The sequence below is a fragment of the Moschus berezovskii genome, chromosome 12 (genome assembly GCF_049115385.1).
Source record: "Moschus berezovskii isolate FMDL1 chromosome 12, NW_MosBer_1.0, whole genome shotgun sequence".
NCBI lineage: Eukaryota > Metazoa > Chordata > Mammalia > Artiodactyla > Moschidae > Moschus > Moschus berezovskii.
This window is the reverse complement of record NC_142471.1, coordinates 90,548,026-90,560,069: the sequence shown is the minus strand read 5'-3', so window position 1 is coordinate 90,560,069 and position 12,044 is coordinate 90,548,026. Positions and strand designations below refer to the sequence as shown.

Genomic DNA, 12,044 nt, shown 5'->3' with positions numbered 1-12,044 from the left:
CGTCATTATCGTCTGTGGCGGAACACATTTGCCAAGTGATGTTTAATAGGTTCACCCAGGTTATTGTACAAAAATAGATGCCCTTTCCCTTGGCCAGATGAAGCCGAGTCAGCTTGGAGCCTCCTGGCATTTACTGGTTGAGGCCGGGTTTTGTACTCGGTGGAACAGCCCGCTTAGGTTCCTGGGGTTGCTGGTTTAGGAGCGGTGGTGATTTTAATCAGCCCAGTCATTTCTGTGTCTTGTTGTATACTCCTGGAAGTTCTTAGAGGAATCCTGCCAAGAAAATTTCCCCTGGCGAATCCACAGGGCACGGCTCCCCGTTGTACTGTCATCAAGTATCTACGGAAATAAAGTGTTTTTGAATTTTTAGCCTTTCTGTGTCTCCAGCCTTTTTAAGTACTTCTTTTCCACCTTCAAGTAACAATGGGTACTTGCTTCAAAGATTCTGACAGTTTTCCAAGCTTTTTAATGTTCTTAATCCGCTAAAGGAGCTGTCACTGTTCACTTGGGCAGACTGCAGGCACTTCCATCCAAATTTTTGGCTTGAAATTCCATGGAAGGTCACCTCCTCTGTGAGGCCTTCTACACAGTGGGGTTGTCTGTTCCCTATTTAATTAATTTTACTGTGAGGTATCTCAAGGAGAGAGTCTGTACCCACCACTGAGATCAGGTAGGTTTAACATGTCACCTTTGTTGTCAGGCCTTAGTTGAATGTTACTGACATGCATGTGTGAACACACACACTTGTTGTTGTTTAGTGGCTCAGTCACGTCCGACTCTTTTGCAACTCCATAAACTGTAGCCTGTCAGACCCCTCTGTCCATGGGATTTCCCAGGCAAGAATACTAGAGTGGGTTCCCATTTCCTTCTCCAGGAAGTCTTCCTGACCCAGGGATTGGAAGATCCAGATCTCCTGCATTGGCAGGCAGATTCTTTACCACTGAGCCCCTGGAAAGCCTTTTAAACATATATATTTAATATATATTATATATATGATAATGTATTATATAAGTTTTTTTTTTTTTAGTTAAATGTTTGATTTCCCACTGTGTTCCTGACCTGGAGGAATTTGGAGATGAATGATGTGTAATCAAGGCATTAAAATACTTTAGAGACTTGATGATGTGCAGAGTATGTCGCAGCCTAGCAGTCAGACATAAAGGTGTTACAGAAGATGTCCAGGCGATGGGATCTGAAGGGTGGATGAGAGTTTGTTAGGCAGGTTCTCGCTGCCTCCAAAGGATGTTTCCTTGGCTTTAATAGATACTTAGTCAAGGAAACTGCCATTAGAGGCTTGCGACCATTGAGAGCCCATGACTATCTGTCCCTTCCTAGCACTTCAGACTGGATGTCTCTGCTCTCCCCACCCACGCCCTTGGACAGTGTGGGGTGTAAGGTAGTGTGGGGCACGGTGGGAATTTACTACTTCCTGCTTTTGGGTACACGCTAACCCTGACCACAGAGACGGCCATGTTCCTGTTCTTGACTCAGTACTGATGGACAGGCAGACGCTGGCGGTGTCAGGGTTTGGACCCTCCCTTCCATTGGAAAGAGCACAGGAATATGACGTTCTTTCTTCCTTTCTTTCTCTTTTAATTAAAAAAATTAAAGAATTTAAAAAATTAAAAAATTTTTATTTATTTGGCTGTGTTGGGCCTCAGTTGCAGCATGTAGGATTGTTAGTTGTAGCACGTGGGAACTAGTTCCCTGGTCAGGGATTGAACTTGGGCCCCCTGTGTTGGAGTCTTAGCCCTTTGACCACCAGGGAAGTCTCAGGAGTATGGTTTCTTTTGAATGGTTTGAAAAGTAGAGTGCAGCTGGGGAACAGGTTACAGTAATTTCATACATTTTTTAAAAAACATCAATCAGCCGTTTGAATCCTGCTTGATTGTAAGGTGAGCCTGGAAATGGTCAGGGTCAGCTGCAACAGTTCTTTCTCGCGGGACTTGAGCAGGGCTGCCCAAGAACATGAACACCCTGGTGCCTGGCACCTCCAACATTGCAGTTGCTTCTGTGCTTCCTGGGAAAGGCACAGAGAAGACGTGCCTGCTGCCCAGGTGTCTGCCTCTTCGGTCCGCCCTGGGAGTTGTACCTTCTGTGTCCACCCTTCTTATTGCTCTGAGTGTGCAGGAAGTGGTTCAGATAATGTGGAGGGTCCCATATATTTCCTCTTAGTTTCACGTATAGTAAAATAAATGTGAGTGCTGTTTAATGCATCACCTCGTTTCATATTGCATTTGCCAAGAAAGTGCAGTTTTATTGAACATTAGGATTGAATTCTTAACTGAGTAATCAATTTCAGTAGTAAGTTAAAATGCCTTCTATTAATGACAACTGCGACCGTTAATCAGTTACAGTGGATTAACAGTTGTCAGCACTTATGCTAATAGCACTTATAAACCATGGGATTCTGGTTTGCACTTTATAATTCCATATTTCTCAAACTGCTGGGAAGATGGTTTGCTTGAAGGTATTGATTGTTTCATCCCTTTGCTTGCTACTTGGAGATGTAAAGAAGTTAAATGACATTTTCACAGCGATGACACAATATCACCTTCTGGTTTTACACACTTGGCTTCGTGTCAAAATAGATGGAAAGAGATCATTTGTTCTGGTGCTCTACTGTTTAATTTGATCTGGTGTGTGACTAAAGCAAGACAAATAGTATTTTTAATGAAACCATTTAATAACCTCTGGTAGCTTAGAATCGAAGGCATTGGAAAAATGCAATTAAAGGATGGCTAGATGTAAACAAGAAAGAAAGAAATCACTGCCTCGGCTCCACTGACCCATTTCATTTTGCTTTCAGGGTTTCATCGCCTTAAATGGTTTTGAACCAATGAAGCTGGATTCTCTTAAAAAAGACGGACAGCCTATCGTGTGAACTATAGAGTTTGTGGACAAATTTATGTTGGTGAGTTATTATAAAATGGCTTCAGGTAAAAGTTCAGGTTTTTCAAATATCCCCTTTGGAATGTGTTTTCAATTTGTTGATGACTATGGATTTCCGGCAGCCTCTGGATATTTCATTGGGATGTTTAATAGCGGGATCATATTGATTGTCTTTCAGTTAATTGCATCTGGTATTTTCATTTATCAAAAGCAAAATACATGTAATTAACTCTGAAACAGTACAGTTCAGTGTAAAGTGATGTTGCTGCTGTCGCTTCTGCTATAGAGATAAGTCAACGGAAATTACACTAGGAAACTCGAGTCAGGATGGAGCCGTGTTAGGGCTTCTCGACATATTAATTACAAAGAATAAAAATGAATTAGGGAAATAGTCCCATGCCATGCTGAGTGGCTCAAGCAAAATGGTAGATGGACGTCTTTAGGAAGAAAGCAGCTTGCTGATGCTGGTACATCTTTAATGAGCTAAGAGTCTGAGAGTTACAAACCTCCAGGTTGTCCTTTTTTAATTTTTTGCCACAACCTCTCAGGCCTGCAGAATCTTAGTTACCTGAAAGAGAAAGTGTTAGCCACTCAGTCGTGTTTGACTCTTTGAGCCCCCGTGGACTGTAGCCCGCCAGGCTCTTCTGTCCACAGAATTCTCCAGACATGAATACTAGAGTGGGTAGCCATTCCCTTCTGCAGGGCATCTTCCAGACCCAGGGATTGAACCCATGTCTCCTATGTTGCAAGCGGATGCTTTACTGTTACCTGGCCAGGGATTAAACCTGTGCCCCCTGTAGTGGAAGTGAGGAGTCTTAACCATTGGACCACCAGGGAAGTCCCCTCTAGGATGTCCTGAACATAGAATGATTTCTTTGTGGTGGAGTGGATTAGGGATGTGGGTGTGTTCTGAGGAGAGCCTTTAGTCGTCGGCCTCATGTGGAGTGTGGTTGAGAAAATATTGATGGATAGACTTCAGTCCCCTTCCCACCACCAGACCTAGGACTTGGAGTGAGGGGGCTTCTGAATTAATTTCAACATGCCTTTAGCCATTTCCCACAAAACCTTTACAGAGTCTCAAAGTGCCAACTTCTCAGAAATGATTGCTTTTCATCCTGCTAGGGGAAAAAAAAATTGCTCCTTGAGCTGACAGTGTCACTTTAAAGCCAGAAAAAAAAAAAGGTGAGCAAACTTTCTTGGTGTTCTTTCTGTCGAGGCCCTGGGTTTACTCCCTTCAGTATTGAGTCAGACAGACCGTCTCTCAGCTGTGGGTCAGAGGCTCACAAAGAATTTGTGCAGCAGCATCAGTGCCTGGGACTTCTGAGCAGGTCCCTGCACGTGGCTCTGGAGTAAATGTTAGTAACAACAGAAATACATGCTGCCTTTAAAATGTTAGCCTTAGGCGGCCTGGCTTTGGTGGGTGGTCCTGCCTGGGCGTGAGAAACTGACCCTCTGTCTCAAGCCAGCCAAGGGGGTGTGACCCAGGAAGGGTCTCCCTGTACAGTTTCCCCACCGTTTCCTGTGGAGGAGAATCACTTGTGGGCCCTAGGGCCGCTCCCCTGGACCTGGGCCTGCAGAACTTCCACCCCAGCAGGTCCCTCTTAAAGGCCTTTATTTGTGAAATGAGTCGTTCTACTGCAGTTGTCCCTGTGAGCCTTGTATTGGGTTGGCCAGAACGTTCGTTTGGATTTCTTTCCATAACATCTTAGGGAAAAATCCAAATGCACTTTTTGACCAACCCAATAGATGTCCAGAAACCTTTGCCAAGAGTCGTCTGAGAAGGCTGCCCGGCCGAAGGTTGCAGCAGAGTGTGAGGTCACAGAGGGTGACTTAGCAGAGAGGGCTCCGTAATCTTTGAACAAGTCTGAGTCTTTGTTTCGAGGGGATGAGAAGCTGGAAATAATCAGTGACCCTTCTTTGGGACAGTGGGACATGGGTGTGTCTGTTTTAGTCATGGAGGCCTCTCGCAACCATATACACTCAGTTTGGCCTTTTAAAGCCAATATTTCTTTCTTTTCTGGCTGCCACTCATTCTTCTAAAAGAAGCCTTTGGTTTAAAGACCCCATGTGCTGTAATCTGCCCCGGGTTCTTGGGCAGGGACATCATTGCATACATTCTTTGTGGACCTGGGAAAGTTCCAAGACTGGGGCTGAAGATGTGTTCAGCGGCTCACAGCGATGGAGATCCTTCAGGCTCCCACGCACGGCCAGTTCCACGTCCAAGCACTGGCAGTGCCCGACCCAAACATCAAAAAATGGTTAAGTAACAGCGTTTTCATTTGACTCAACCTAATAATTGTACCACTGCAGAATCCTGTTGATCAGTGATCTCTATCTCAGAGAAATGACCATTCAGTTCAGTTCAGTAGCTCAGTCGTGTCCGACTCTTTGCGACCCTATGAACCACAGCCCGCCAGGCCTCCCTGTCCTTCACCAACTCCCAGAGTTCACCTAAACCCATGTCCATTGAGTCGATGATGCCATCCAACCATTGAGGAACATTAACATGGCATAAATGCATCCGATATCAGAATAAGATGGCAACGCACTTCCTGATAACAAACTTTTCCTGGGCACTTAGCATGCTCAGACATTGCGCATCATATGATGGTTCTCAGGACTTACGTGTTTTTAGCGTAACTTGGGGGAACAGGTTTTTGGCAGCGCTCTGGAAAAGCTCAAGAAGCTCAGTGTGACCCTGGAGTTGGCCCTAATTGGAGCATGGTCACCATGCCTGGAGGATGATGCCTTGTGCTGTCCGCGACCTCACCCATGGCAACTGTGGCCCTGTTGGCCTGGCTCCTCCCCAGCACTGGGCACCCTGCCAGTGGATTAACCTTTGCCCCTGACCACCGCCAGGGATACTTGCAGGTTGGGGTTTGTCCCCGTCCCAGAAACATGTGTTCTGGGCTTTTCTCTCTGTGGCTCATTCCTGCACCCAGTACACTGTACCCCACTTTTCGGGTGGCCATCCACTCAGCTCTACCTGTAGGCCCCCTGGGGCAGCATCTTGAATTACAGCGTGAGAAAGGGACCCCATGTCAATTTCAGCCTGATAGCTTACCTGTTGAGATCTCCTAGGCACGTCTTTTTTAATGTGGGAAGGGGAGAAGGAAATAGGTGAAAAGCCCAGTTCATAGGGAGTCCGTCTTGGAACGGCAGATCTGTGTGGCGCTTGAACCGTTTGTAGGTCTTTCTTGTCTTCCTGGCGTATTTGTGCGTGTTCTCATTTAAGAGCATTAATATTTCTCTTAATATTTCTAGACTCGATACTCTGGCTTTTGTGGATTTTTCTTTTCCTCACTTTAAACCAGACATTTCCACTTTCTCCCCATAGAGGCCCCTCTGTCGCCCGTGATGAACAACTGCCCGCTCCGTTAAGATCTGTTGCACTTTATCCTGCTTTTACTATCCAGTCTGTAGTTGTTGCCTGTTCCAGTGAAAAGCCCGCGTGCCCCCAGTTTGCCGACTCCTGGAACCAGCGTTAGTCCTGTGGTTCGGATGGGTCCTTTGTTTCTTCTTGTGCCATTTTGTCATTGAGCGTTAATATTCGTAGCGGTGCCAGGTAACCTTGTAATTTCAACAAAAGTGTCGGGGAAAGAAGTAAATACTTGTTGTCAAATGTCTACAACTAAGTGGAAACACAAATCACAGCCCTTAGCTTTTGTTCTGTAACGTGATGGTGGGGTAGTGGTGGCTGTGGTTTGGCAGACACGGCGGGGTATCCGGCTGCCTGCACCCAGAGAAGCGCGTGCACTGCTTTATTTTGACAGATTGCGATAATGCGGTAAAAGCTTGACCGGCCTCACAAAACCCCAGGGAAAGGTGATCTGAGGTTCTGCAGGCGCTGGTGACTCAGAGGGGAGGGCCTCGCGAGGTCTGCCTTGGGGACCAGGCAGTTCTGACATGAGCGTGGCTTCAGTGGGCCAGGGGGCTTCAGTCATGTCGGCTCCATTCTTTAGGGTCTCTGCCCCGTTTCTGCCAACACAGCTTCCTTCTCCCCCGACAAAAGGGGAAAGGACTGCCTTACTCCAGGAACAAATGCCTGCACCCTGCAGCCACCCTGACTGCTGCTTTCCCGGGCACTGGAGGGACCCGGCTCTGGCCATGCTGGTCCTCGGTTGTGGCCTCCAGGGTCCCCTGGAGCTCTTGGGCTGCACAAGGGGCGTGTGATCCTCCTCCAACTTTTAGGCTAGAGGCACGGCTGCCAACGTCAGAAACCACAAACCAGAGCAAGATTCGCTGGGCCTTTCATCTCCAGGGACTCTAGATGAGAAACAGCCGGAGGCCACGATTTGGGCGGCGGGGATGATGCTGATGGAGCAGCAGCCCGCTCTCCGTGAAGAGAGGGGAGGGCCCCGCTGGAGCTCTGGGTTCCTGGTTCTTTCCGTGTTTCCTCCTGAGCCGCGTATCCAAGCTTCTGCAGGAGCCCTTCTCTGGAAGGTGTTGGCTCAGCCCTTGTCCTTTCCTCCTAGAATTTCCAGATTCCTGCAAGGCTCCTGGGCAGCCCCAGGGAGATCAGCCAGCCAGTCGCCTTGTTCTGTTTTCAAAGACCGTCTGTGTCCTGCTCACACGGGGTCAAGTCCCCAGCCCTCTCGTTCTAGTAGGTCATTGCTCTGCTCTGTTGGTGCTGTTCCTGCCTTCCGCCCCTCCGGATTGACGGCTGGTTCTAATTCAAGTCTCTTCCCCAGCCAGGGAGGCACGGAACTCTGGCATCTGTGTGTCTGGAATATAGGCAGTCTGCCTCCTGCACTTTCTGGGATTTCCGGCCGAGGAGGGACTCTACTGAGCTGTTCTCCTGCTGGGCAGGGGGCGGGCCTGGCTGGGAGAGACTGCCTCTTGCAGCCCTCTGTCCTGGGAGGGACACGAGTTGGATCATCACCAAGCACGCCATTCAATGTTACGCAGGGACAGGCTAGGTATTGGCCCTCTCTTCCCAAGATCCTATGACCTTGGTTGAGATTCTTGTTTTATTGGTGAGTAATAATAGTATTAATTTATCAAGTGATGCTGAGATCATATGCCAGCACGTGGGGCCCACGAGCAGACCTGGGGCTCAGATTCCAACAGTGTAACCCCAGATTCAGGGTTCCCTAGGTCCCTGCTGAAACACTTGAGACCTGTGACTTGCTCCCTCCCAGCATACAGGATCTCTCTGTAGCGATGACTGTCATGATCGCTCCTGGGGTCCGCGGCTCTCTAGAAAGTTCATGTTCTCGTGTGCATGGTGGACTCTGTCCCTGCCCCAGTCATTTGGTCCCTGGGATGCGGGGGGCTGACCATGGGCTGGCTGCCTGTCCCCAGGGGTGTGACTGTATGCCGGGAAAACTTCTCTAAGGCCAGTCGTGATGGGGACCTGGACAAGCCCACACATGGGGATTCCTGCCCCTGGCCTCCCTGATAGACAGGAGGCCTGTCTCTGGGATCACCAGAGGCCTGTGTCATGAGTCTGATCCTTATCACTACCCTGGGACTGGCAGCCAGGTGTGTGTGGGAGGGAAGAGTGGATGGAGGTAAGGACCTGTGACAGGGTTGGGGCCAGGCCCGCTGATGGAAATGCTTCATGTTGACAGTTTCAGGTTTAGTGTGTGCATGTCGGTGTGTGAGTGGGTGGGAAATGGACTTTCTCGTATAAAATGGTTTGGGTGTCAGGCAAGCATTTTGCGTTGTGATTAATCAGAGAGGAAGAGGTTATTTCTTTGTATAAATATTTTTGTTGAGCATTTATATGTTACCACTGCTACTGTAAGTATTTCTAGAATGCATTGGACCAGTTAAACATCTTTTTAAAATACAGTCTTAGTTTTAGGCCCTTTTGGTGGTCATTTGTGGAGGAACACACAGCACCTCCCCAGGTTCAAGTGTACATCTGGCCCTGCTTTCAACTTTTCAGCTGTAAATGCTAAGGAAATATTCCACAGCCCAAGAATCAGATGTGATGCAGAAAGATCCAGGACACTTCGGAGTTTCTTCATTTACTTTCTGGGTCCTGAGTTGCCGTATATTTTCTGAAGTAAGGCTTTAGGAAGTGGCTGGACTTCAGTTGGCCGAGGTGGAAGTGGCTTCCCCCTGTTCCCCCGTCTATCTTAACACGTGGCGGAACACTTTTGCTTTATTGATGGTTGATTCTTTTATTTTTGGCAAACTTGGCAACTCCCACCTGGCCCCATGCTGTTAAAAATAGTCTTCCTGGTTAACTGAAGGCATTTGCAATTCATTCTTCCACGTAGCAATTAAGATAATTCCCTTAGACTCTGTACCAGTTAAAGATAAATAGGAGGTTTTAAAAGAAAATGCCTTGTAATCCATTGGTTGTGTGTGTGGGCAGATGGGTAATACTTGAGAATGTCCGCTGTGAGTGGACTCCTGTGAAAGGGGGTAAAATGCAACATTTTTCTGTACTTCTCTGAAGCAGCAGCCTGAACAGTGACATTTATACATATTTTATAACGTGGTTTCTTTAAGCAGAGGGCTCAAACAAATCAATTTCTCAGCAGTCTACTGTTTAAAGGCAACAGCCACAACCTGTGGGGAAAGTTACAGAAGCTGTTAAAATTAATTATATTTGTCAAAAAGATAGAATGTTAAGGAAAAATGTGAATATGCGGGGTTGAAAAACAGACCATGGGCAAGGAGCAGTTCCGAGCCTCTGATCCTGGTATTTAATTTCCATCTCTTCATGTGTCTACCGATCAGCCCTGGTGGCTCTCACCCGGGACCCGCTTTCCAGCCTTTCTTCAGGCTGACGGATGGATCAGGTGTCCTCGTGAGCTTCCTCAGATCCGCTTAGGGCAGCCTTGATTTGTCGGACAGTATTGTGCTGTCCTTTAATACAGGAGGTTTGCAGAAAATGAGTCTTGGTACAAAGATATCTGGTTCCTGTGTCTTGTAACTTAACACCTGGTCTGTGGTCGCCTCCCCTTTTCCGGTTCAGTGTATACATTGTTGAACTCAAAGGAAACCTTTGTTGGCCAGAGCAGGGTGTAACCTGCAACTCCTTGAAAAATTCAGCTGAAGCAGTACAGGGCAGCGCTCGGGTTCGTGGGGTCCAGAGGAAGGCTGTTGTTGGCTGGGTGGGGCTTTCATTCCAGACCCTGGAGCCTCAGGACAGGCCTTGTGATGCAGGTTTGCGGGGGGCCCCTTGGTTCCTCGGGTCATGGCCACCTGCATCCCGGCCCCTCTGCATACTGCAGACAGGTGTCCTCAGCTCAGAAACGGACATGTGGGAAGAAGCACCGTGGGAAAGGTGGGTTCTGCGTCCTGCGAGGTATTGGCTCAAGTTGCCCTTGGCTCCATGCACATCTCTTGATCAGTATTGATAACCTTTTCTGGACGCCCACTGCTGCCCCAACTCATGCGGGTCCCCCCTCGTGTTTCCTGGGTGTTGGGGAGTTGCCCATTCATTGTTAACGCAGAAACCCAGGACTTGAGTCTCTTCTGACTCCATCAGGCGAGAGGAGACAAAGATTTTGTAAAGAGATTCAGAAGCGGCGCTCTGTTATCATAGAACCTTCCAGAGTGATTTCTGCAAGCTTTCTGAAGCGGAGGCCACATCCGATGATGCCCTCATGATCTCTTTGATTTTCTGTACATGGTCCACACGTTACAGATGCCACAGGACTACCGTCTTTTTTTTTTTAAACTAATTATTTTTTTGGGTGCGCCAGGTCTTAACTTGTGGCATGCAGGATTGACTTCCCTGGCCAGGGCTTGAACTCATGGCCCCTGCAATTGGGAGCATGGAGTCTTAGCCCCTGGACCACCAGGGAAGTCCCAGGACTGCTTTTTTAATAAATGAGTCCAGGGCTGTGGAGAGACCAGGGAGGTGCGGGGTGGCTGAGCCCATGCTGGAGTCTGCCCGTCCCAGCATCTGTCCGAAAGGAAGGGTTGACTCTGCGTCAGCTGGGAGTGTTTTCTGCTGACAGAAGGCAAACCAGCGTGTGCTACACTACCTGTTTGGAGGAGGTGTGTGTGCTCTGAAATGATAAATCCACGTTCCTAAACTTTCCCGCAGCAGGAGAGCATGTCTGTGCCTCCCCTGCGTTCAGATGGGCATGTGTAGGGCAGGAAGTTTGAATTCTGCATGTCTGGGGGACCCACCTGTACTCTCCTCTCATCTGGGGGGCTGTGCTTGTGGTGGCTTCGTGGGCAGGAGGGGGTTGTGATTCAGCCGCCCTGATTGCGTCTGAGCTGGGATTACGAGGACCCGGACATTGCCCCAGGTCCCTTGGGGCCGAAGGACAGATGGTGCGCGTATCAGATTCCTTCATGGACACAGTGTGGCGGCGGCCTGCCCTGCCCGCCTTTGGAGATCTGGAGGCTGGGATTCTGTGCATGTGGATCTTGTTTGTTAAAAACCCAAACTTGGAGAATCCAGTGCGCCTGACTTTTCATAATTCAGTCAGGCTCACCACCACGTCCTAATTACAGAGGAAGAGGACCTCCAAGCTGTGGCGCAGGTTTGAACTTCCTCTCGCAAGAGGGTCCTTACTGATTGGTACTCGGATCCCCCACGGGCTCCAGTGGCAGCACCGCGGAGGCCTGTTTCAGGCGTATCTAAAGGAGGCAGAGGGATGTGGCCTTAGGCTTGGCCGGAAAGCTGCCCAGCTCTTTAGTCTGGGACTGCGCGAGCAGGGGACCACCCTCACGGCCTTGGCACCTCCTCCTTGTGTTTCCATGGGGAAGGTTAAGATCTCTGTGGCCAAGGCCCTGGTGATGGTGGGCAGCGGGGTCCTGAAGGCGGAGCCAGGAGGTGCTCGCAGGGTGCCCCTGGCCACCTCCAATGGCGTCAGCCTTGGGCAGACTAAACCCCTCTTTACTTAGTGCCTCTGCCAAATGTGGGTGAGTTGGTACTAAATCAGAGTTATGGGGGTTCAATGAAACGTCATCAAGGAGGGGCTTGGCCAGTACCTGGTGCCTCGTGAGGGCTTCGTAGAGAGTGACTGCCATCATCATCACCGTTGTCGTCGTCATTAGCAGCATCCGCAAATGAGATAGCCACTCAGCCTGGAGGGGAGCCCCAGGGACCTGCCCACGGCTGGAGGAGCACAGAGCCCAGGGCGCCCCTGGAAGGAAACACCCGTGCTCTGAGTGATGAACTCTGTAGACTCCCTTGTTCGTGGCAGCTCTGTCTGGCTTTCCTCCTGGGACGT

The 12,044-nt window shown here is 49.0% G+C and overlaps 1 protein-coding gene across 8 annotated transcripts in view; it reads left to right on the top strand.

Moving 5' to 3' along the window:
- The window catches only part of CTBP2 (C-terminal binding protein 2), a 174,051-nt gene that overhangs the window by 49,431 nt on the left and 112,576 nt on the right, over positions 1 to 12,044 (top strand). For 7 of the 8 annotated variants that reach the window (XM_088842418.1, XM_088842424.1, XM_088842417.1 and 4 more), the window contains one exon: positions 2,810 to 2,914. The exons of the other annotated variant lie outside the window; for it this stretch is intronic. The gene's annotated coding sequence lies outside the window, so the exon portion shown is untranslated. The remainder of the gene's footprint in view (positions 1 to 2,809; positions 2,915 to 12,044) is intronic. 8 annotated transcript variants of the gene reach the window in all.